At 42.5% G+C, this 26,060-nt stretch overlaps 1 long non-coding RNA gene across 1 annotated transcript; it reads left to right on the top strand.

The window, feature by feature from the left end:
- Positions 1 to 26,060, top strand: LOC123587852. The gene is made up of 4 exons (XR_006707563.1): positions 1 to 772; positions 14,822 to 14,886; positions 15,590 to 15,731; positions 25,544 to 26,060. It is a non-coding gene; the product is annotated as an uncharacterized LOC123587852 (long non-coding RNA).

The following is a 26,060-nucleotide window of genomic DNA, read 5'->3' as shown; positions in this document are numbered from 1 at the left end:
ATACCTGAATATGGTGTTGACTCTTGAATCTCATCAAGCCTCTAACCATTTAACCTTTGGCTTTCCTGACCCACTTCTCGCAATTCCATGTGGGTCTTTATTATTCAGCCTTTACCATTTACCCTTCCTATTCATGGACCATGTGACTTTAACATCAGATTAATAGAAGAGTGCCTCAGTGGCCACTTTGGCACTTTGGTCTCCTCACATCACTGCTGTTCAATGGGGGCACTGCTGGCATTGAGAGAGCAGGTCTGTGGTCCTTGGACTGAAAGAGTTTGAACATCCTGGCCTCCATCGCTGAGAACCAGCACTACCAGGGATTTACAATAAGCAAAAATGTCCCCCCAAATTTCCAAGTGGCTCCTTGTTGAGTCACACTGCTTGAGATCTGCCTTTAGATCTTTCAGAAACACACATTTTCTCCCTAAATGGGATTGTTTGTGCCTCTGTCAATACACTGTTTCTTTTTTGAAGGCTTGTCATATTTTAAAGTCATTCTTCCTTTTAAAGTTTTTTTTTTTTTTTAGCCTTGGAATGAGTCATACATTATTTTATTTTGTTTTCTTTTGTTTTACTTATTATTATGGGAAATGTGGAACACACACAAATAGCGTAGTATAAGGAACCCCCATGGATCCATCACCTCGTTTTAACAATTATGACCTCATAGACATTCCTGTTTTTTTCTATACAGCCACCTACGATTCTCCACCTACTCCCCCCCACTGCCATTAGGTAATTTTGAAGCAAATCACAGACATCATTCATGGTATGTAACTATTTGATAAACTTTATGGTATCTTTATTTTTTTTTAAGCCAACAAGGATTAAGGTGGAAACATTTGCTTAATTCTCCAGGACCCCACCCTTCTATATCACCTCCACATTCCTTCTGCTTCACCAAACATAAATCTTGTGTTGTAACTATTCCTACTTGCTTGCTTCCTCTATTTCCTGAGACAATGCCAGGACAAGTCAAGACTTTGTCACATGCTCTGTTTTTAGCAGCTGTTTGTATCATACAAGTCTTTTTTTTTTTTAATGTTTATTTTTGAGAGAGAGAGAGAGAGAGAGAGAGAGAGACAGACAGACTGTGAGCAGGGGAGGGGCAGGGAGAGAGGGAGACACAGAATCCGAAGCAGGCTCCAGGCTCTGAGCTGTCAGCATAGAGCCCAACGTGGGGCTCAAACCCATGAACTGTGAGATCATGACAAGTCTTACTGCTGTATGTTTTATCTGTGCTAGTGTGGTGATCTGTATTAGCCAACTGACATCCACATCTTCTCTTGGGTAAAGCAAAATGTAGTTTAACACCATCCAAATATCACTTCTATTTCTGCCTCTCCTTGTATTTCCTGGAAAGCTCTCGACCAGGTTGGGAACTTTGAGTCCATGATTTAACCAGCCCTCCTGTTTTTTTCCTTACCTGTCCTGCTAATTTGGAAAATGTGTGTCCTTCTGATGTACTCACATTTCAATTCTCATCCAAGCATTTAATGAAAGCAAAAAGGTTGCTTTTCAGTTGTGTTTATAAAATAGTTTAGGGGCGCCTGGGTGGCGCAGTCGGTTAAGCGTCCGACTTCAGCCAGGTCACGATCTCGCGATCCGTGAGTTCGAGCCCCGCGTCAGGCTCTGGGCTGATGGCTCAGAGCCTGGAGCCTGTTTCCGATTCTGTGTCTCCCTCTCTGTCTGCCCCTCCCCCGTTCATGCTCTGTCTCTCTCTGTCCCAAAAATAAATAAACGTTGAAAAAAAAAAAATTAAAAAAAAAATAAATAAATAAAATAGTTTAAAACTGAAGAGAATATAAGTCGAGTCCATTAATGGTTGAGTGCTAATATTCAACAGAATATAGGGATGATTGGTTCTTTGTCATGACTGGTTCTTAAATAATTAGGACAATTAGTGTGTGCAGCTTTCTTCCTTTACACCCTTGTGGGATGCATTTGCTGGCTATTTGATTCCTTAGTGGTTAGAATTGATTAACCTTGCTGACTTTGGGGGCAGCTCTTTGAACACAAATTGATGAACCTTAATCTGTAGCAATGTTAAGTGCCAAACCATTAACACTGAAGCCCCTGGACTCTTCAGTTTATGTGGGGAGTCATTATCTTGACCTAGAATGCAACTTTTCAGACAGTCTTTCACTGAATCGTGGCTATCCCCTTGGATTTTTTCCCACAGATGTAGCTCCCCTCCAACTTCTTGCCTCTAGATGGGTGCTAAAAAGATCTGTGTTAACAGTTTAAAGGATTACTATATACTGGGACTGCAAGCAGATCGAGCAGAAGGAAGGGGATGTTGGGTTACCTGATTGGCTCAGTTGGTTAAGCATCCGAATCTTGATCTCAGCTCAGTCTTGATCTCAGGGTCGTGAGTTCAAGCCCCTGCATTGGGCGCTGGGTGTGAGCCTACTTTTAAAAAAATAGAAGAAGGAAAGGGATGTTAAATGCTCATATCGAACACTCTATAAGAACACTTAGATTATTATATTGAATTTGTGAGTGCACTATTGTTTAGAATAGTCTTGTCAAAATACTTCTCTAAGTTCCACTCCTAAAAAGACATAATTTTGACTGCTTTATCTTCCTTTGTGCTTAACATTAACCCTAGGTCAAAGGGTACAGTGGTATTATTACTATCATTTTTATTGGCATTGGCTAAACACTGAGAGGGATTTAAGTAACTTGCCTAAAATCAAACAGTTCATTAGCAAGGAGTCAGGAGTCTCTGTCTCTGCTAGAATAGACAGTATTTTGCCAACCTTGTCCACTCAGTCTGTCTGCTTTTGCCAAAATCACATTTTCTCATTATTCAGTCCAGAAAAATGCCATCAGCGAATGAGTAAGCCATCATCATGAGCTACAGTGTGGAAGCACCTGGAGACCAGAAGGATCCTCATCCTTGCCTATTTTCCCAAGTTGCTGTGACAACTAAAAGTATACATGTATGTGAAAGTTCTTGTAAGCTATGAATTTCTATTCAAATGAAGATACTGATGATGATACTAATGGCATTTGACATCTGGGAAGTATTTTCAGTGAGTCAGTCATTGAGCTGAATTCTTTATGCATCATCTCATTTACTCCTCCTTTAAGTGCTATAAAGTCTACTCAGACCAATCTCACCCAAAATCATTATTGTTTGCTAAAAAAAATACAAAAGGGACAAGAAAACCCAATGTACTCTCCAAATAAGTCCAATCAAATGCTTCACCATAACTTTCTCTTACATTCATAATTTATCACTCACTTAACAGAGGTTCTAAGAATCTAAATACACATATTTATTTAAAAAATTTTTTTTATTTATTTTGAGAGAGAGAGAGAAAGAATGCAACATGAGCAGGGAAGGAGCAGAGAGAGACAGAGAGAATCCCAAGCAGGCTCTGTGCTGTTAACACACTGAGCCTGATGCAGGGCTTGATTTCACAAACTGTGAGATCATGACCTAGGCTAAAATCAGGAGTCCAACACTTAACCGAATGAGCCACCCAGGTGCCAATAAATATATATATACACTCCTACAGCAATTTATGTATGTATGTATGTATGTATGTATTTATGTATTTATTATTTGAGAGAGAGGGAGTGCAAGCCCTGGAGAGGGGCAGAGAGAGAGAGACAATCTGTTTTTTAAGTTATTTATTTTGAGAGAGAGAGCATGAGCAGGGTAGGGGTGGAGAGAGAGGAAGACAGAGAGGGAGAGAGAATCCCAAGAATCCGACATGGAACTCGATCCCATGACCTTGGGATCATAACTTGGAAATCAAGAGTTGGACACTCAACCAACTGACCCACCCAGGTGCCCCGTGACTTGCAATTTATAAACAAGAGCAAGGCTTATCTTCTTCAAAATTGTCACTTGAATAATTATCCATGGCTACCCCTTGGGTCCAAGTTCCTCTAGGCGGTGGCCTCTTTTCTCACTCCTACTCTTCAATATAACAGAAAGAGAAGCCTTTGAAAGCAGTTAATGTGAAACCAAAGCTAAGACTGATAATCAGAGCCTGAGAAGAGGAAATGCCAGCTTCTTTTAAGATGATGTTACTTCCTTTTTATAGACTAAAAACCAGTCTTTTCATAGTGGCTTGTCAAGGCATAAGTGGCAATGTGGTTCCTAAATGTCTAACAAAAGGGAAATACCTTAAATTATAGTACAGTCATAAGATGGAATATTATGAGCCAATTAAAATGATTTTTTAGTGAGAAAAATTACAGAGAAAGTCCTCAAAATAAAATGGTAAATGATAAAAATCAGGACATGTAACTGTTTGTGTGGTATGTCCATAGGTTGTTTTACACACAAACACACACACACACACACACACACACACACACACACGATTCAAATGTTAACAGAGTTTAACTTTGGATTTTGAAGTTATGAAGTTTCAAAAATTTTAACTATTATACTTTCTCTTATTTTCTAAACATTCTATAATGAATATTTATTATTTTAATAATAAAAAAGATGGAGGAAAATAATAGAAGGGTTAAATATTGTGGTTTAAATGTGGACAAGAGTTTCTGAAGACTATAGTTTCCAATAGTAAATACGCGGTTTTAATAGTCCTATTTACTTGTGAATAGAAATATGATCTTCCTATGTTGTTTCCCCTTATTCTAGGTGCTTTTTAGCAGATTCCTACTTGCACTACATGGTTCTGATCTTGCCAGCATGTACAGAATTTCCCAGGAGTACTTGCTGAATGTTTTGGGCAAATGGCTTTCAGATGAGTGGGGCTCAGCCCAGCTCAAGGGATCCTGCAGTGAGCTGAGACTTTCCTTCTAATTTAAAGGAGATTATTTAAATTTGCCTAAAGCTCTCAATGTGCTACTTGAAAGTTCTGCTAAACATAGAACCAAACCGAGAAAAACCTCTAGGGAATACATTTGGCAAAAATAGGAGGAAGATGCATTTTTACGAGTAGGTATTTGAATGTTAAGTGTGGAAAAGAAAGACATTTATTAATTGGAGATAAACTCCTGAAAATCACTTAAAATGTAAATATGGGACATGATTATAATGCAGAGATATTATTTTCTCCCTTAGAAGAGGATTTTTACGGGTGCCTGGGTGGCTCAGTCGGTTAAGCATTGCTGATTGTGTTGCTGTTTGCTGTCGGACCCCTTCCCTGCCTCCCCCGCTGCTTCTGTTCTGCCTCTCTTTATCTGCTATTTCAGGGAACAACATTTCTCAGGTCCTTGCCCTCTGGCCTTGATGTAGCTTCTATTTAGCCATTGGAAGCTCCTGGAAGACTGGAGTGGGGAGAAAGGGAGAAGCCATGATGCTTTCCTCCCTCTCTCTCTTCCCTGGGTGGTGTCTTTGGTTCTAGCTTTTTCTCCTCTTTGGTATCAGCTTCTGCCAGGTGATGCCGAATCCTGGCTTCCATGAACACTCTGCCCTCTCAGCCTTGGTAGCTTCCAGCTGTTGCTAATCTCTTTTTGGCTCCTCCACTCTTTCATCAATTATATATTGAATTCCTTCTATTAAATTCCCTCCGAAATACTCAAACTGCCTTCTGCTTTTCACACTAGACTCTGGCAATACAACTGGTTGTAATTTAGGATCGTGTTGGGAAAGGCACCCAGTTCAAGGGAACATACATAAGGGAAGCAAAGTAAAGACAATTTCAGAGACCCACTGCACCATCAGATATTTTGTCACAATGGCATCAGGTGAAATGCAGGGGCTGCATGAAGTGGGGTTTCTTTAGGCAAAGAGATTTAGAGAGAATTTTAAGCATGTGTTGAAAGAAAAACAAAAGTTGGCTATCTTAACAATCTGGGTTTGGTGGCTGATAACTGGTGAATTGTTTATGTATCATAGGGAGAGTCCATTTATTTCTTTAGGAATGAGCTATGGAGCTTCAAACAATACCTGTTCTCTTGAGTAGAAGCCTTCTGAGAACATCCAAATTTAATAAAAACTGAACAAAGCCTCAATACAGGATAATGTCTCCCATGGCTGTGCTAAGCATGATTGGGCAACAGAGCGTATTTAATTTTTAAAAAGCCACTTTGAGATAATTACTAGCTGCTTTTTAAATTTTAAAATTCTCAACTCTGTATTTATTAAGTCAGGACCATAATTTGTGAAATCAAAGAATTACCAGTTGCTATAGTTTTGTCACCAATGGGGAATCCTTATGATAGAGGCAAGAATAGAACAGTTACTGACTGAGCCCTATAAAGAAAGAAGGCAAATAAGGTGTGCTCAGTACGTAGTAGAGAAAAATCTTTTTTTGAAAGGCTTATTTATTTATTTTGAGAGAGAGAGAGAGAGAGAGAGAGAGAGAGCATGAGTGGGGGAGGTGCAGAGAGAGAGAGAGAGACAGAGAATCCCAAGCAGGCTTGCATAGTCAGCACAGGCCTGATGTGGGGCTTGTACCCACGAACCATGAGATCATGACCTGAGCTCAAATCAAGAGTCAGATGCTTAAGCGACTAAGCCACGCAGGCGCCCTAGAAAAATCTTACTTGAATGAATGCATGCATGCCTGAAATTATCAGTGAACAGGAACAGGGAATTCATTCTGTCTAGACTTAGTAGTATCTTTTAAGCAAGGTTTTGAAGAATGGTGAGTCATTGTGGAGGCAAGAGCAGGATGAGATTTCAGGAAGATCCAAAAAGTAGAATGGAGAAAGTGAGCAGTGGCCAAGTGAGGCTGGGGTAGGCAGTGTGGTAGGCAAGGCTGGCTTTGTAGGTCAGATAAGCAGTTTTGACTTCCTTTTATGAACAGAAGGGCATGGAATTCTTTTGAGTTGAGGAATGACATGATCACATCTCTGCTTTGCGAGTTCCTTGCATGTACAAGTTCAATATAGATTTGTCAAATTAAATTTCTGAAAGATGATAATGAAACAGCAGCTAAAAATTCTTCTGAATATAATTCCTCTTCAGGTTAGGAACATTTTCCTGCCAGGTGTGTTTAATACCTATTGTTGGTTTCCTAGCAACCATACATCTTTTTGGTGGAGAAAACAGAAGGGTCAATTGAACATCTCCATTTAGAATCACTCAAGGGACAGTGTATCTCCAAGGAGACACTTGCCTCATTTGTTCCCTCAACTTCCAGAGAAAACAAGTGGGTCAGAAGGGATAACTGAGGTTTGGGGTGGGGTGGGATCATGTTTCTGCAGGAAGGTTGGGGAGTACAGGGTGGGGGAAGGGTGCAGCCTTCTCCACCATGCATCAGAATAAGGTTTGCATAGAAAACTTAAGCACAAAGGAATTTGCAGAGAGAGGCTCAGATGAAATGGGAGGCATGAAGCTGTCAGATGGGCTCCAAGGGTGAGATTTGGGTGAGACAGGAGAAAGATAGAAGGAGTGAAGGGCAGAGACATCACCAAGACACTGAGTATCTTTTTGGTAATCCTTAGAACAGTCCTCAAGGAAGTTGTTATGATGTCAAATTGATAGATGAGCAAACAGAGACCTGTAGAAGGTAAGGGGCTTGGCCAACCTAGCCAGACCAGGGTCTCATCATTTCAAGGGCAAGGAGCACAAGCAAAAAACTCATCCACCCACCATGGTCACTTGTGGCCACCTTGGACTAAGTCCACTCTCTGCTGATCTTCCTTGACTTCTCCTTGGCATCTGCTCCTTTCCCACTTCCTCTTAAAAACATTGCATGGTTTCTGTCCCCACTTCCCCTCCTTCACCTCCTAACCCTCCAGCTCCTCCTTGTAGGCATTCTTGACAGGCATCTCTTCCTCTGGCAATGCCTTCCTTCTTCTGAGAGGTGGTGTACTGGGAGCTCCATGCCCAGTCTCTTCTCTTCTCACACTACAAACCCTCTGCGATGATTTGTCTACTGCCCTGACTTCAACCTCCCCTAACACTGGACTGATGATCTGTCAGTGTAGGTCTCTGCTTCAGACAGTTCAGCTGCCTCCAGTCCCATATTCCTTAGTATGCATGTAGCTATTCCACAATCATTTCAAATACCATAGCAGAGCCCATCATTCCTACCCTGAAGTCTCCATCTGATTCAGCATTCTGTTAGGAGTTTCTCATCAGGGGACAATTTGTTTCAGAGACAGGGCCACTGTATCTCTAGGCTTCCTTTCAGATCTCAACGATCCAACTCTGCGATCACAGAACAAACACTACATCACAACCTGAACTTAATGCCAACACGCCTCCTCCAAAAGGGAAAATAAATCTCAATCTGCAATGTTCTTGACTCTATCAGGTGGGAAGAGGAGGGGATGAGGAAGAGGAGGGAGGGAAAGAGACCCTCATAGAACTGGGTCAGCACCTGCTAGGAATGAAGTCGGTTGTTTAGCAACAGTACCCTCTCCTCACCTCCCCCTAGATATCAATTTGTGATATTCCATTCCTCCCTCCTTCTTTCAGGCTTGCTCTCAGTGTTTATTTCAGACAGATTTTACCTATATAAAATCGGAAGGGAGGGGATGCATTTATCATGTTCTTAATGCTGACATAGCTGAATATGGAATTTTCAGATCATAGAGAAATGCACAATCCTTCAAATGAAATTGCCTTCTTTTGGCCATTATTTATTTAACAAAAATTTATTGAATGTGTCTGCAATGTGCTTGACACTCTGCAAAGTACTCAGTTGAAAAATCTTCCATAGGAAGGTTTGAAAACTGAAATGAATTCCTTGTGTCCAAGGAGGACTAAGAATTGGTGGAGACATCACACATTAACATTCTAACTTTAGGAACATATGTGGGTTGCTGGACATAATATCAAAAATCAATTGCATTACTATATGCCGGTAATAAACATCCTGAAAAATACCATTTATAACAGCAACAAAACCGCAACTTATCTAGGAGTTAAACTAACAAATGATGTATAAGACTTAGGGAGAAGGAAAAAAAAATGCCTTGGCATGGAGAAAACTATAAAACTCTATGAAAAAAATATTTTAAGAAATCTAAGCAAATGGAAAACATATATTGTATTTGTGGTTGGGAAGACATAAAATCCTAAAGAGTCAATTCTCTCTAAAGTAATCTGTGAATCCAATAGAATTTAAAAATTTTAAAAGTTATTTGTTTATTTATTTTGAGAGAGAGAGTGCATGCATGTGCAAGTGTGAATGGAGTCGGGGCAGAGAAAATCCCAAGCAGGTTCTGCATTACCAGCACGGAGCCCAGCTTGGGGCTCGAACTCATGAGCCATGAGATCACGACCTGAGCTGAAATCAAGAAGGGGACACTTAACCAACTGAGCCACCCAGGTGCCCCAATCCAATAGAATTTAGATGAAAAATCCTGATTGATATTTTGTGGATCTCTGTAAGCTGATTCTAAAATTAATACAGATAAGTAAAGAGCTAATAGCAACCACAGTAATTTTATTTCATTTTATTTTATTTAGATCTATCTATCTCTCTATCTATTTATTTAGAGAGGGAGAGAGAACATGGGGGAGAGGCAGAGAGAGGGAGAGAGAGAAAGAATCCCAAGCAGTCTCCACGCTGTCAACATAGAGCCCAACGTGGACTTTAACTCACAAACGGTGAGATCATGAACTGAGTCAAAATCAAGAGTCAACGCTCAACTGACTGATCCACCCAGGTACCCCAACCATGGTAATTTTAAACACAAAGAAAATGGCAGGAGATATTAGGACTTCTTACAATATTGCAGGAATTATGGAAGTGTGACACTGGTGCAGAAATGGAAAAAGCACACTACAAGAACAGAACAGGGACCCCAAAACAGACTTATGCATAAAGGAGTCTTTATACACAAACGAGATAGAATTACCAATTAGTGGGGGAAAGGTGGACAGTTTAGTAAATGGTGCTGGGAAAATTGGCTCTCCATAGGGAAAAAGAATTAATCATATCACCATCCTACATCATAAGCAAAAAACTTTTGCAGAGAGCATAAACATGAAGAATAAAACTTTAATGTTTATTTATTTTTGAGAGACAGCATGAGCAGGGGAGGGGTAGAGAGAGGGAGACACAGAATCTGAAGCAGGCTCCAGGCTCCAAGCTGTCAGCATAGAGTCCGACGTGGGGCTCAAACCCACCAACTGTGAGATCATGACCTGAGCCAAGGTCAGAGTTTAACTGACTGAGCCACCCTGGTGCCACAAGAGTAAAACTTTAATAGCCTAAAGAGTATAGGTGAGAATATCTTTATAAGCCTGGGTGAGGGAGTAATTTCTTAAGACTCAAAAACACAAAGCAAAGGAAAAGATTAATATGTTTGTTAAAGGAAATTTTCAGAAAAGGTAAAATCATATAGACATAAAATTAACACATATTAAAGATTTTATTTACAGTGAGCCTGGCTGGCTCAGTCGGTGGAGCATGTAACTCTTGATCTCCAGGTTGTGAGTTTGAGCCCCATGTTGGGTGGAGAGGTTGTTTGAAAAGAATAAAACCTTAAAAAAAAGATTTTATTTACTTCATTATTAATGAGGGAACCAGGCAGACATTACAACTGTTAAAATGAGAAAGCAGAGAACCACAAATTTATAGGGAATAAAGGCATGTTGAAATAAATTTCCACAGGCAGGTTTGGGGAAGGGGATTAAGGAGTATGGGCAGACTGAGTCAAACTGCCACCAGACAGAATTTTATTTTCATGTCCAGAGACAAGAATTATTTTACATAGCTATCAGTATTTGCAATATAAAATTTGTAAAATAGCTCAAAACAGTGAGCAGCTAAAATCCAATAACCTGGAAAAATGTGCTCTAAACAATGCATAATTTTCTCTGGAGAACACCCAGCAATCCTTCATGTTTATTCCAAATGTCCTAAATATTTGACTATATTTAAAAAAAAAAACAAACTTTGGTCTATCAAAAGACATTATAAATTAAGTGAAAACATAAGCCAGAGTAAGAGAAGCTTTTTGTGATGCGTATAATTAACAAAAGATTCTCCAAAATATATAAAGAATTTCTACAAATCAATGAAAAAACGTAAAAATACCAGTAGAAAATGGGCAAATGTTATGAACAGGCAATTCAGGAAAGAGAAACAAAGAGAAACAGAGTGACAAATATGCTCAACCTCACCAGTAGTGAGAAAAATGCAAATTAAACCACAGTGACATAACACTTCACATTTGCTAGATTGGAACAAAATAAAGCAGACTGACAATTACAAATGTTAGGGACCACACAGTGCCATGGAAAAAAAATACCATGAAAGTGTGAATTGGTACAACCACGAAAGCAACTGGGTTATTGCTAGTAAAATTAAAGATGTGTATGTCCTCAAACCAAGTAATTTATTTCCTGGGATTTTCTTCTACATGTGCGCAAGGAAATAGAAACATTTTGGGGCACCTGGGTGGCTCAGTTGGTTAAACGTCTGACTCTTGATTTCAGCTCTGGTCACGATCTCACAGTTCGAGCCCCACATCAGGCTCTGTGCTGACAGCGCTGAGCCTGATTGGGATTCTCTCTCTCTGCCCCTCTCCCACTTGTTCGTACTCTCTCTCTCTTTCTCTGTCTCTCAAAACAAATAAATAAATTAAAAAAAAAACAACAAGACTCTTTTGACAGCATGGCCTATAATAGCAAAATATTAGAAACCATTGAAGTGGCCATCAACAGAATTTTAAAAATTGTGATATGTCTATACAATGGAGTGCTATATAGCCATTAAAATGAAAGAATCAGAGCTACATGTGTGAACATGGATAAATCCCCCAAACATAACATTGGGTGGAAGAACATGTTGCAGAACAATGCATATGTATGTTATTGTCCATACCAAAACACATATGGAAATGATAAAAAAAAATGTGTGTAATATAGTAGTAACTTCTGGGGTAGGATGCAGGTGGAATCCAGGAGGGCTACAAAGGATCTCTGTTGTGACTGCTTTATTTCTCAGGCTTCAGAAACTGGATATACAGTGTTTGCTGCATTTTCCTCTAAATTGTTATATGTCTTAAGTAGGTGATAGTTTTTTGTCTATGTACCTGGATTATACTTGGTATAAGTAGATTTCAGCCCCAAAGCTAAACCAAAGTCCCCTTTCCCCTTTTCTGTTCATTTCTCTCAGAAATGGACTTCCCGCTCCCCCCAGGCCAAGTTTTGGCTCCTAAGGAACCCAGGGAGTGAACTCTAGGTAGATTCCTTCCCTTTTAGGAACACTGACTCTAGCAAGAGCTGGCACAATCTTTGTCAGGAGTGTTTGTCCTCTAGGAGGTGGACTGGATTTGCCTGCCAGCAGCCAGGTGTGGGAAGTCTAGAAGGAAGAGAAAAAAGCAGGTTTCCTTCTTCCCTAAAGGAAAGCCTTTCCTCCTGCCATACTGGGCTTGAAACAAAGCAAGATGTAGTGGGGATCCAGGTGGGGGAGAGAAAGACTTCAGGATAGGAATTCCTGTCCAATTCTGTGAAGGCCAGCTCTAATCTTTACCCTGACCAATATTAGCCCTGCAGGGCACATGAGAAAACACAGCTCAGGATCCCACAGCAAAATGTGTAAGTCAAGGACCAAACACATCAAGAAGATATAATAACCAGGAATGCATATGTATGTGAAATAGACATTTATCCTGCCAAGCATCCTCACCCACTTCTCATTTTGAAGGATTCTCTACCTCCCCCTATAGAAGCTCAAAATACCCTACTGTCATTTTGCCAGTGTCTTGTCCTCCAAGGCAAGTCATGAGACCAAGGCTCTGCCGATGGACAAACATTTGCCTCCCTCCATTTAGGAGCTAGTGACACAAGAGAGCAGAAACTACAGAATTTGTCCAGCAGGCTGGGGTCTCCAGCAAGACTGAGTTCCTGTGGCAGCATTTTGGCTCTGCTGCTCACATTCCAGTTGCTGGGAGCTGCCCAAGGCATTGGGGAACAGCATGTGTAGCTTTGCAGAGATAGCGTGATATCTGCAACTTCCTCATGTGGCTTCTTCCGTGGCTTGCCATGCAGCTCCTGGCTGGGTAGCACTGAGCCCAGTTGTTTTAGGTTTTCCAATAATTCTGGGAGGTACTTTTTCTGCTTAAATGGGCCAAAGTCAATTTTGTTTGCAGTGTAGAATCCTGACAGATGTACCTAGCAACACAGCCTTTAAATTGATGAAGTAAAAAGGATCAGAATCACATGGGGAAATTGACAAATGCCTTGATCAGAATGGAAGATGTAAAAGTCATTCTTTCAGAAACTGATAGATCCGGGTGACAAAACATCAACAAAGATTCCGAAGGTTTGAACAAGGTGATTTGAAAACGTGATCTAGGGGTACCTGGCTGCCCCAGTTGGTGGAGGATGCGACTCTTGATCTAGAGTTGTGAGTTCAAGCCCCACGTTGGGTGTAGAGATTACTTAAAAAATATATATTAAAAATAAAACAAGATAAAATAAAATAACATGTGATTTCATACATATGGATATAAATAGAGCCTGATATCTAATAAAAGCAGAATTAAACCAGTCAACATACATGTAATGAGCACATGCTATGTGACAGGCACTGTTCCAGACACTTGGGATACATCAGTGAATAAAATGAAACCTCTCCTCCAGTATGGTCCCTTGCAGCAACCTCCTCTCAGGAGGCCAAAGTGAGTCCTTCTTCTGCCATGCAGTCACACTCCCCTTGCTCTGGGCTTGGCCTTATCAAAGCATCTTCTCAGCAAAAGCAAGCTTCTTCCTGTAAGGAATTCTTAAACCACTGCTAAGAAACCAAAATTATCTTTATCTTGTTGCACAGAAAATTGACTTTATAATACTTTTATCTAGTGGGGGTGATGAAAATATTCTGGAATTAGATAATGGTGATGGTCACACAACCTTGTGAATATACTAAAGCCCACTGAATTGTACAATTTTAGAGGGTCAATTTTATGGTATGTGAATTATATGTCCATTAAAAAAAAAAAGATTTAGCAACTGGCCCAGCACCTATCATTCGATAAGGGCTGAATAAATGATAGATGCTATATATCTATCATCTATACAACTATCATCTCCTTTTAGCATTTATCCTTAAAAACAACAGAGATGCTTGGGATATTGTATAATTTTCTAGAATCTTCTCTCATTCACCACTATCATGCAAGTCTGTAGGGACCCTAGAGCTGATAACATCTGTGGCTTTCATATGCGCCATTCTGATTTGGGTTCAGATGTTATTTATGTATTGGGAAGCAGAGGAAGCCTGCATCTTTTCCACTAAGCCTCTCAGGGGTTGATGGTCATCCCCTAGATTATTTGTGCTGTTTAACGAGAGGCAGAACAGGGTCAATTTATAGTGTCAACCTCTCCTTATATACATAGCCAAAGATAAGGTTAAAATTTAGAGCTCCTGTAGTTTAAAATGTTATTTGTGATTCTCATACAGAGGTATAAAAATTTGCTATTAGACATTTCATTAGGTGCTTTTACAGCTCCCATCCCCCAACATGTTTATATATAGTGTTCATCTTCTAAAAATTAATAAAAAGAAAGCTTTGCAAAAGTTACCAAAACAGGGGCGCCTGGGTGGCTCAGTCGGTTAAACATTCAACTTCAGCTTAGATTGTAATCTCACAGTTTGTGGGTTTGAGCTTTGCATCAGGCTCTCTGCTGTCGACACAGAGCCCACTTTGGATCCTCTGTCCCCCTCTCCCTATCCTTCTCCTGCTCATGTGCATGTGCTCTTTCTGTCTCTCTCTCAAAAATAAATAAAACATTTTTTAAAAAGTTATGAAAACACTAAAAAAAGAACCACACTGATGGATGAAAGACACACTGCATTTGAAATGCACATTAAATTTTTACCTGGAATGGTAATCTGAGATACAAATAACTTTTTAGCTGATGCGTATTTTTTAAATTTTAAGAATTATAAAGTTACTTTCTCTTTCTGCAAGATAGCCAAGAGGGGACAAAAGCTGAATTATAAGCCCACACAATTTATGGTTCTTCAGGTTTGCCGCTTGGTGAGTAGCAACAAAATAATTTGATAATAGTGAGAGAAACTCAAGAACCCAGGAGGATATTTGATATGGCACTATAAAAAACAAGCCATCATTATAAATTTAAAGGTATTACATAAAATAGCCAACTGGTACACCCAATCCACAAATCACCTTTGACTACAGACTTCAAGGTCATAAAAAAAATGAGGCTGTTTACCCTAAAGTTTGGTACAAGATAGTATAAAGAAGACATGTTTTGGGGGTTCTTTTTTTGGTTGGTAATATTGCCCTGTGTACCTTCTTAAAGAAGAACAGAGAGAAATTATTTATTTCATTTGGCAACAATACAGTTTCTCTCTTCCAAAGAACTCAAAGTATTTGTACAAGTATTCACTGATAGCCTTGTAGAGATGGAGGAGCAGGGGGGAGGGTGGAGAAGGCGGCAGGGTGGAAAAGTGAGAGAGGATGGAGAACGGGGGAAGACGGAGAAGGGGAGGAGGGTGGAGAAAAGGAAGCAGGATGCAGAAGGGGGGAGAGTGGAGAAGAGGGTAGGGTAGAGAAGGGAGAAAGATGAAAAGGGGAAGGTGAGGAGGGGGGAAGGTGGAAGTGGGGAGGATGGAGAAGGGGGATGAGGAGGAAGAGTGAAGGAAAAGAAGGAAGGGCCTGCAGGGGCAGGTGCTAAAAATGGTAAAGTAATTTTCCTGTTTTTCTTAATAATTCCCAGGATGTCTACAACCATGTCAACTCACTACTAAGTCAGCTGCAAATTACTCGGTTCCCAACCTAATATTTGGTGTACAAATGAGGGCACCGTGCTCTGTAAAGTTGTTCTTGCACAGTTGTGTCTGCCTCAGCAGGGAAAATGTGTAAGTATTTGCACAAACCGGTCTGTTATGTCAGAGAATCCAGGATTGTTTCAAAGTGGCTTCAATTCAGTTTAGTGGGTAATTACTGAGCATCAACTAAGTTCTGGGCCTTTTAGGGATTTGGTGGCGAATGTATTCATGCAGGGCTTCTCAGACTGTGCTCCTAGGGTTAGTAACATTTGCAGCCCCTGGAAATTTTTAAGAAATGCAATTTCCAGCACCCCACCCCTTGCTACACAAGTCAGGGATTCTGGTCCCGTGTCTGCATTTTAGTAAGTCACGGGGTGACTGAAGAACGACAGTTTAAGAACCACTAATGTTGTGTTAATGGGTGACTCTCAATGCAATAAAGCTCAATAATTGTTAGATGAATGGATGGATGACAAAACAAACAATAACAATAAAATGAAGGGGCTGTTGCGGAGATTGGGGCGGCACAAAATATTAGCATACTCGGAAGAAAGCATCCTCCCTCAGTCAGTCTCCGCCTTTCCCTGCTTGCCGGCTGGGGCACACGCCTGTGTTCCCAGCATGGCCGTTGCTTTCTTTTTCTTTGTTCATTTGTTTATTGATGCTTGTTTACTTCCCATTGTGGGAAGAACAAAACAACAAGAAAATAAAGACATGAACACGATCAGACAAAACCAGAGGCATTTGAGAACTGGTGATGTCCTCACAGCAAGGTTGGTTTTGATGGATTCTTTGGGATAAGAGTGAGGAGCGCTTGGTTTGTTATTTATAAAAGGAGCAGAATTCACTGTTGGTTCACTCGGCCCTGGTGTGCACCACAGGCACCTCTCTTCTCCCTCATTCTGGAAGAGGCTGGCAGAGCTTAGCTCAGCTGGCTTAGTGAAGTCGGAACTTGCCTGGGGACACAAAACTTCCTCCACGAAAGGTTTTTTATTTATTTTTTTGTTAAATAAAGGAAACACTTTTGTGTCTTCTAAGCTGCTGCTGGCTTCCAGCCTGGCTCCCTGCAGCTCCTTCTTCCCAGGATCTGACTTAGAGTCACAGGGGCTTTCTTGGCATTCAAAACCCTCACACGTTTTGGAGCGAAGTAAACGCAGTGAGAACCTCTTTCAGTGAATTTCCGGGGAATCTCAACTGTGGGAGCCCCGGAAAGTCCTTCTGCCCCTGAGGACACTGGAGCCACCTAACAGATGAGGACACTTGGGTTTCATAATGTAACTTTTGTCACAGTGGAGCACGCTTTAGAATTTCACTTCCTGTTTTAATTCTGTTTGGAGATGAAATCTGCTGAGATTTCATTTCAAAAGAGCAGTTCGAACTTCGTCCGGAAACTTTCTCTGCAAACTAGAAAAGCGAATGGGAACAAAATTGTAGTCAGCGCCTACGGACAACCAGTTACATACTAATTTGAACAGCCAGTGAATACTGGTAGTGAAGTGCTGATGGTATTCAGCTTTGGGTTCTGGGCACCAGGCCTTTGGGGGTAAGGGGCTGGAGAGCTTTCCACTGGAGGGATTTCGAATGCAATCTCAGACAGCCAAGGTTTTGCCGGTGGGACAGCCCAGGAAGGAGAGGGAAAGACTGATAGAGAACAGGGGGCTGAGGTGTGGAGGGAGAGAGGTGTGAGGGCAGCCACAGGATATCAGCAAGGGATAGCAAAGGCTTAAAAGGCTGTGGGGAGGGGCGCCTGGGTGGCTCAGTTAGTTAAGCATCCCACTCTTGATTTCGGGCTCAGGTCAGGATTTCACGGTTCGTGAGTTCGAGCCCCACGTTGGGCTCTGTGCTGACACTGAGGAACCTACTTGGGATTCTCTCTCTTGCTCTCTCTCAAAATAAATAAGCTTAAAGTTAAATTAAATTAAATTAAATTAAATTAAATTAAATTAAATTAAATTAAGGGTTGTGGGGAGTTAGGCTGTGAGGGCTTGTGCCAAGTTAAACAAACACGGACTTCATTCCACTGGCCAGAGGGAGGTGTGGACGGTGTTTCCTCAGGGAGGATGGGCTGAGCCTGTCCAGTGTGACAAAGATCACTCTGTGGGAAAGAAGAAAGCAGCTGGGAGGCTGCTGGGATAGCCCAGGTACAAGTAGCAGGCACGAAGCTTCATCCAAGTCTGGGGCTCTTCCCCCTGCCCCAGAGCTCCCTGGCTGAGCAGAGTTCGCAGTCCCCGCGGAACTGGAGGCACAGCCAGAGACAGAATATGGCATGCCTGAAAGTTCTTCAAGGTATTAAATTTTGTCTTAAGGGGCGCCTGGGTGGCGCAGTTGGTTAAGCGTCCGACTTCAGCCAGGTCACGATCTCGCGGTCCGTGAGTTCGAGCCCCGCGTCGGGCTCTGGGCTGATGGCTCAGAGCCTGGAGCCTGTTTCCGATTCTGTGTCTCCCTCTCTCTCTGCCCCTCCCCCGTTCATGCTCTGTCTCTCTCTGTCCCAAAAATAAATAAACGTTGAAAAAAAAAAAAAAATTAAAAAAAAAAAAATTCATGCAGATGTTTGCTGCAGGAAGCTGGGCCGTATTTTTGTCCTATGACTTAAGGTGCCCTATGCGTCCTCCAGGGCCACCCATTCTCCATGTTGGGAAGGGGTCTGCGCTGTGTAAGCCTCTCTGTTGACATCCCTTTGCACGCTAATCGAGCAGGGGTGCCAGGCTCATCGTGTGGAGCAGTGAGCCATCTGTACAAAGAGTACCTTTCTGTGTCATGTAGACAATGGCTTCACTTGTCTTGAGCGAAAGGATTTCCTGAATTGGATTTCATTTAATTAATTCTATTGTCCTTCTAATATTTTCCTCCGCTTATTATGATACTCAGTTAATTGGCTTGACAGATCCATAGATAACTAATTGGCAGGCGTAGAGGACACGCTGACTCGCCAATGGGAGGTCTGTAGCCTTAGCTCCGTTGCGGAGTATTTCGTATTCTCTGTCTGACTGTTCTAAGACTGATCGTAGTAGTTAACGTTAACTGGGCACGTATGGGGTGCCGGACACTACTCTGGGCTACGTATTTCATTTCTTCTCTACAGCTGGCCCGAGGTAGATGATACTATTATTCTATTATTCCCATTTATAGATGAGAAGACTGGGATAGAGAGCCAGGATATGACCTGAAGTGGTCGAAATCCAATGTGCGAGTTTTCAGTCTGTTCACTCTGGGAATAAAATGGAAACTTTCGTGTACGACGCGACCAGTAACACTTGAGATCCTCTGCAACCTTGGCATTTCCTGATTATGTGAACTTTTATTTTAAAAATTTTTAAATGTTTACTTGTTTTTGAGAGATAGAGAGAGACAGACAGACAGCATGAGCAGAGAAGAGGCAGAGAGACAGGGAGACACAGAATCCGAAGTAGGCTCCAGGCTCTGAGCTGTCAGCACAGAGCCTGACGCAGGGCTCGAACTTGAGAACCGTGAGATCATGACCTGAGCAGAAGTCAGACACTTAACCAACTGAGTGAGCCACCCAGGCGCCCCCTGATTTTGTGAACTTTTGAAAGAGCAGATTGATTCCGAGGAGAATGGGCAGACAGACTACAATGAAATCCACTTTTTCTCTAGGCGACCTCCCTGAGACGAAAGGGTACCCAGTAAGACTTTTCTTTTCTTTTCTTTTCTTTTTTTTTAATTTTTTTAATGTTTACTTTATTTTTCAGAGAGAGAGACAGAGACAAAGTGCGAGTGGGGGAGGGGCAGAGAGAGAGGGAGACACAGAATCCAGAGCATAGAGCCCAACGCGGGCCTCAAACCTACGGACTGTGAGATCATGACCTAAGCTGAAGTTGGAGCCTTCGCCAACTGAGACACCCTGGTGCCCCAAGACTTTTCCATTGGAATTGTAACTTTCTTGTTTTTATTGGGTGTATAGGTAGAAGTTGCAGAGATTAATATATATATGTTTTAAAGTTTATTTTGAGAGGGAAAGATAGTATGAGTGGTGGGGGTGGGGAGGGGAGAGACTGAGAGAGAGAGAGAGAGAGAGAGAGAGAGAAAGAATCCCAAGCAGGCTCCATGCTCAGTGTGAAGACCAACTCGGGGCTCAATCTCATGACCATGAGATTGTGACCTAAGCCAGAATCAAGAGTCGGACACTTAACCAACTGAGCCACCCAGGCACACCGAGATTAATATATTTGAAAGAAAACTTGATTTTCTTTTGAGTTATAAAACAAAAATGAAGACACTGTCAGTGCCTTAGTCTTCTGGGGCTGCCATAACAGAACATCACAGACCGGGTGAGATTTATTTTCTTACAGTTCTGGGGGCTGGAAGTCCAGATCAAAGTTCCAGCAGGGTTCGGTTTCTAGTGACAGCTCTCTTCCCTGTTTGCAGATGGCTGCTTTGTCCTCAAGTGGCCTTTCCTCTGAGGGAGGGGGAGGGGCAGGAGAGGAAGCGCTCTCCTTTTATAAAGCCGCCAGTCCTAGTGGATTAGGACTCCATCCCTATGTCCTCATTTAACCTTAATTACCTCCCAAAGGCCTTATTTCCAAATACTGCCACATGGCAGGTTGGGTCTTCAACATATACATCTGGGGGAGAAAATTTAGTCCATAGAAGGCTTTAACATTTGCCTTGGCATTGAGCTCCCCTTACCCTAGGGTGAAAGCCCCAGTGACTATGCCTGGTCCCCCCTTGTGACATAGAGAACTTGGCTCTTCCAGGGTGCACACTTCACTGGCCTCACCCTCCTCCGTGTGTCTGCAACACTTAGGGCTGGTGCCCATGGGAAGTTCCATGGCAAACATACTGACAAAACAAGCGCTAGCTTGCCGTGTTTTGTTGTTTTGTTAGTATGTTGGCAAAGCTCTCTTTTGCTGGGTTTAAAAATGCAATAGATGTTTTGTCATAATGAATTGTATCATTGCTTCTCTGGTGCGTTTTAGTGGAAATCACTGTTTTATATTATATATGTTGTTCTGGGGGAAATTCCACTTCTTTTGTTATAAACATTACAGAGGGGCACCTGGGTGGTTCAGTCAGTTAAGCGCCTGACTTCGGTTCAGGTCATGATCTCATGGTCCGTGGGTTCGAGCCCCATCAGGCTCTGTGCTGACAGAGCCTGCTTCGGATTCTGTGTCTCTGTCTGTTTCTACCCCTCCCCCACTCGTGCTCTGTCTTTCTCTCTCTGTCTCAAAAATAAATAAAAATATTTTTAAAAAACCTTAACTAAACATTACAGAATAGCAATAATATAATTCATCACATTTCTAGAGCACTTTACAGGTTTCAAATTGATCTTATTTACTTAATTTCCTCATTTGGTCCCTGGGGAATAAGCAAGACAAGTACTATTCCCATTTTACAGATGAGGAAATCAAAACTCAGGGGAATTTGTCCACTCACACAGTGAGCTGGGAAATTCTTTTATCTGCAGGTAGTTTTCTTCCTACAATGTCTCATCGCCCACACCACCCTCTGCAAACACATGCCCCAATTTCTCCATGCCGCCTACCGCCTCTTATCTCCTGGGTTGTGGACCCCTTTGACACAAGAAAGCATTCTCTCCTAGACTTAGGTTTTGGATTATGATGACCTCAGGCAGCTCAGGAGCAAAGTTCACAAAGATTCCACGGAGGGCTTGTTTTCAGTATTCCTTGGTGAGGCTGCCTCCGGGTGTCTTGAGATTCAGGGTCACCCCGCTGCTGAGACACAGCACTGCTGAGCTCACGAAGCCCCCCAGGCTTGTTTTGACTGTACATCGATGTCATCTCTGAGCTATGGCTACCGTGCTGTGGGGATACAAAGTTTTGAAGATGACTGTAAATACTGCACCCCCATCCCTTCAGAAAAACCCAGTCCAAGGAAAACAGCAAAAACTAACTGAAACTAAGACAACAGCACAAATATTTATGGGGATAGAAACTGAAACACCAGCAAAAACAAAGAATGCATTTCAGATTGGTCTTAATGAAAACAAACATCATGGTATCTGATGGAAATACATATATTTTTTTACCATCAGATCTGATACCTTTGAATGATTGTTACAACTAGCAGGATAAAGTCATAAATGATTTCCTCAAAACAGTAATTAATTTCAGCCATTTGCCTTCACATAGATTGTGTAGTGTTGCCTAATGTCATGGGAAGGACACAGGAATGGGACTCAGGACAAATGACACAAGTAGTTGTATAACTTTAAGCATGTCACCAAATCCTGCACAAAGATCAAAGTGACCTTCACTTTCTTCAGCTGAGCAGAGAAGAGGAGGGACTGGGGAGAGAGACGGCTATGCAGACACGGTATCATCCAGAGGGGCTGAACTGTGTGATCTCTAACACACTGGCTCAGACTATGGGCTGGAACTGGGGTGCCCAGGTTCAAATCCCAGCTTCATCATCTGAAAGCTGAGTGACCTTGACAAATTCCTTAGCTCTCCATGCCTCCTTTCCCTTACTTGTAAAACCCCAATCTCACTGTGTTATGAGCATTAAATTAGTAAATATATCAAAGTACGTCAAATAGTGCCCAGCACGCAGTAAGTACCTGACAAATGTTAAATGTTACTATTACTATTAGATGATCTTACCTTGGAGGAAATATTGTGTGCACTGGAGAGAAAGAATGGAGGCGATTTCTCTAAGGATTGTGGGCTTTGACTAGGGAATAAATAGCAGAAAGGAAAGAAACTAATATTTAAATAATTATGTATTCCTATTCACTAAATAAGAGATGATACACATGAGGACTCAAAAAATATTTTCTCTAGGAATGAATAATCCTGAGAAGTAAGGTGTTTTGTTTTGTTTTTTTAATTTCTATTTTTTAGAAGAGGAGTCTGAAGATCAGAGAGGTTAAGTAACTTGCTTGAACTGGGTGTTGTATGGAAACCAATTTGACAATAAATTTCATATTAAAACAAAAAAAAAGTAACTTGCTTGAGATCACACAGCTACCAGTGGCTGACCTGGGATTGGAGCCCAGGTCTCCACAGTCCTGAATCCTGTCCCTTCCTTTACACCATAATGCTCCCCAGAGGTTAGCCAGGAAAGGGATACTAACACATCCACCAGAATGACAGTTGTCTCCTGCTTGGTGACAGCTGCAGGGCACCAGAGCAGGGCCAGCACCAAGTGCTGCCAGGGTGCCCCTTCATCACCAGCTGCTGCCCTCCCCTCCCCTCCAGCTGCTACTATCATCCAAACCTCCCGCTCACCCCACTCAGCCCTCTCGGCTAACATGACCAATGCCAGGACTGGATGGGCCTGATATGAGGATGTTTTGCATGCATAATTAGCAGATACATAGCTGACCCTCAGCTGGTATAAGGCAGGTATTGGGTATGTTTGTCTTTGGCTCCCAGCCAAGAACACATGCCTGACTGCCCCTCCCTCTGCACATCCTGCCCCCTCTGCTCCTTAACCTCCCTGCTTCATGAAGACCAAAAGACCCAGTTGGCTTAGACATTCTTGTAAATGGCAATTCTCTTGCTAATCAGTGTGTTAGCTGTCAGGGAGGTGAGAAAAGCGCAGACAGGCCCTCCCTTGGGGAGTTCACATGTAACTGGGGAGAAGGCCATCCTACTGGGATACAGCCACGTGGAGGTGCTCCCAGGGGGGCCAGACTGGTGGGAGGTAGGAGGGAGAGGGGGGGTGGCTCAGTCTCCAAGAGAAAGCTCCACAGAGAAGGCGATTTTTGAGCTGGGGAGAAGTCTGAGGGACTCAAGGAAGGGCAAAATAGAGACAACCACAGATACAAGGCCCAGGGTCAGGAAGGAGCAGGGGACTTCTGGTGGGCAGATAGCATAGGGCGCCTGGGGAGGACGGCAGCTGTGGAAGGGCCTGTGTGCCCCACTCGGGTCCAGACAACCCCGAGGGCCCAGGAGCCAGGGAGACTTTAAGGAGGGGAGCTGTGTGGCTGGATTGGCTCTGGAGTTGTGTTCAAGATGCTGCAGTGTGGGTGATAGATTTATGGAAGAGGTGCAGTCAGGAGGCTGTCTCCCCAGTTTGTCTCTAAGGGCCCAGTCTCCTCTGCTGTGGGTGACAGAGGGAGAATTGAAGAGAAGTTATTGAGGCGAGTATGAAAACTCAGGCCAAGAATCATACTCAGGTTTCTAGTGGAGAGATTGCACTGGTGGTGACCATTTAATGGAGGTAGGAAAGGTCACATTAGGACACATTGTGAGCTTTGGCTCACAACCCAACAGGGTAATGGGGACAAAAGTCTGCTCTCTTCCCAAAAGCACCCATAAGGGAAGGCCCGTCTCAGAGCCTAAGCAGGGAGGGTGCTCAGAGGGAGAGATGGCCGCTGGAATCATTCATCCCTTCATCCCTTTGGCCATTGAGTGCCTGCTGCAAGTGGTAGGGAACTAGATGTAAGGCAGGCAGAAGTAGAAGAGCCAGCACCTGTCCTCCAGAGACTTGCAGACTCACTGAGAAGGAGGACAGATAAACGGGAAAGCATGTTAGGGTATGATCCATGCAATGGTAAAAACGAGATAGGAAAATGATGGGGTCAGGGAAGACTTCCTGGAGGAGGCGGTATCCGAATTGAGTCTTGAGAGATTTGTAGAAGTTGGCTGAAATTAGAACCTGTACCTTCCAGCAGAGGAAACAGCCTGTGTAAAAGTGTGGGGAGGAAGCAGGGTGGAACGAGAAGGAGACTCAGGGAGCAGGTGGTCCTGGATTTAAAAAATGAAGTTTGGGGGGAAAAAAAAGGGTAACTATTTGAGGTGTGGATGTGCTCAGTAACTTCACTGTGATAATCCTTTCACAATGGACACACCTATTAAACCACATCACACACAGTTAAAAAAAAATCATGTTATACAACCTAAGTATATACAATTCTTGTCAATCATATTTCAGTAGAGCTGGGGAGAAAATGACCTTTGAGCAATTTCAGAACTAGAAGGTGTTCCACAATAATAAAAAGACTTCATATCAAGTAGCGGCCACCTCGACTCTGGCACTGGCAGGACCACAGGGGATACATGCACAGGACTTGCCGATGACAGAAGTTGGTTCAACTGAGTCAGACCAGGCCAAACTGGGGCACCGGCTGCGCTTGGTGGAGAACACGGGGTTCCTTGTGTGGAGGGATGGACACACACCCTCTGAGCCCTCTCCACAGTGTTTATAGTCTGTTCACCAATTACACCCCCGCTTGTTGATGGGTGAAGCCTAACACAGCGCTCTCTGTTCATGGCCTGGCTCCATTCCAACCATCTTTGAGACACGATGCTGAGAAATGCCCAGGTATGTCATCCAGCTCCCTAAGGACCAGGTGTGTCCTTCCTGACCGCAGCAGGCGACATTTACTTACATCCCCCTTCTTTCCTGACTGCCCTACATGTACATTTCATCCGATGAGTTACAAAACATCTGCTTTGCTGTCTGCGCTGGTATCTCCTTTCCCCCGATGGGAGCATCCAGGCTTATTCATGATCTGCAGCCAATTCCCCCAGTGAATATGGGCCAGGCACCTCACTTGTCTTCATTTCAAAGCCCCTTTCGGCTTTCATTTCAGCTTCATTTCATTTCATCTCAAAGTGAGGGGCTGGACTACAGTATTTTTAGGGGCTCATCCACACCCAACTCTTGGCAGAGCTATTCAGATCGAGGGTCCTGCTAAGTATCTGGCTCATCCTCACAGCCTTCTAAGGGGATAAACAGGTTACTGATAGGCTGTCCAATGTCAGCATTTCTCTAGTGACGTACCATGAAATAGTCTGTTCTCTCTCTCTCTCCCTCACTCCATCTCTTTCTCTTCATTTCCTTCCTGGTTCCCCACCCCAGGTTAAGGAGCAGCAGAAAGTCTGCTTAGTCTTAAACTGGGCACAGCTGTGTATTCAAGAACCATTAATGATGCCATTTGGTTTTGACAGGGTTTCTTTTCTCCTCTCTAGGGAAGCCAGGAATTCCCACTTGCTCCTTTGTTCTTACCTTCCTAGACAATCCTACCAAATCATTGCAACTTGGTGCAGAGGAAGAACAGCGTGAGCTGGGAATTGGCTACTGTTCTATGCTTGTATGATGAATAGATCAAAGAGAATTATGGAGGAATCCATTACTTTAAGCCAGAAAAAGCCGAAGAAGTTACAGACTACATTAAGTATAAACTGCAAACTAATTGGCCATCTTGGAAATATCATAGTTTTTCAGATTATTATAAAGTTCCAAAGCCCTACTGTATCTTTTTACACATAAAGAAATCGATAAGCCCTACTGTATCTTTTTACACATAAAGAAATTTAAGACTAAAAATAAGATAATTCATTTAAGCTCACAATATTATTTGGTCTTATTTTGGGGAGCTGTCAAGTAAAATAACAAATTAAAAAGGGCTAATCTTCCAAAATAGAGTACAGCGACCTTTTCCTTTTTTTTTTTTCTTAAATGCGTTGGGCCAATTTTTTTTTAAGT

Source organism: Leopardus geoffroyi, chromosome D3 (assembly GCF_018350155.1).
Source record: "Leopardus geoffroyi isolate Oge1 chromosome D3, O.geoffroyi_Oge1_pat1.0, whole genome shotgun sequence".
Taxonomy (NCBI): domain Eukaryota; kingdom Metazoa; phylum Chordata; class Mammalia; order Carnivora; family Felidae; genus Leopardus; species Leopardus geoffroyi.
The sequence above is the reverse complement of the archived record's forward strand: the minus strand, read 5'-3'. Positions and strand labels throughout refer to the sequence as shown.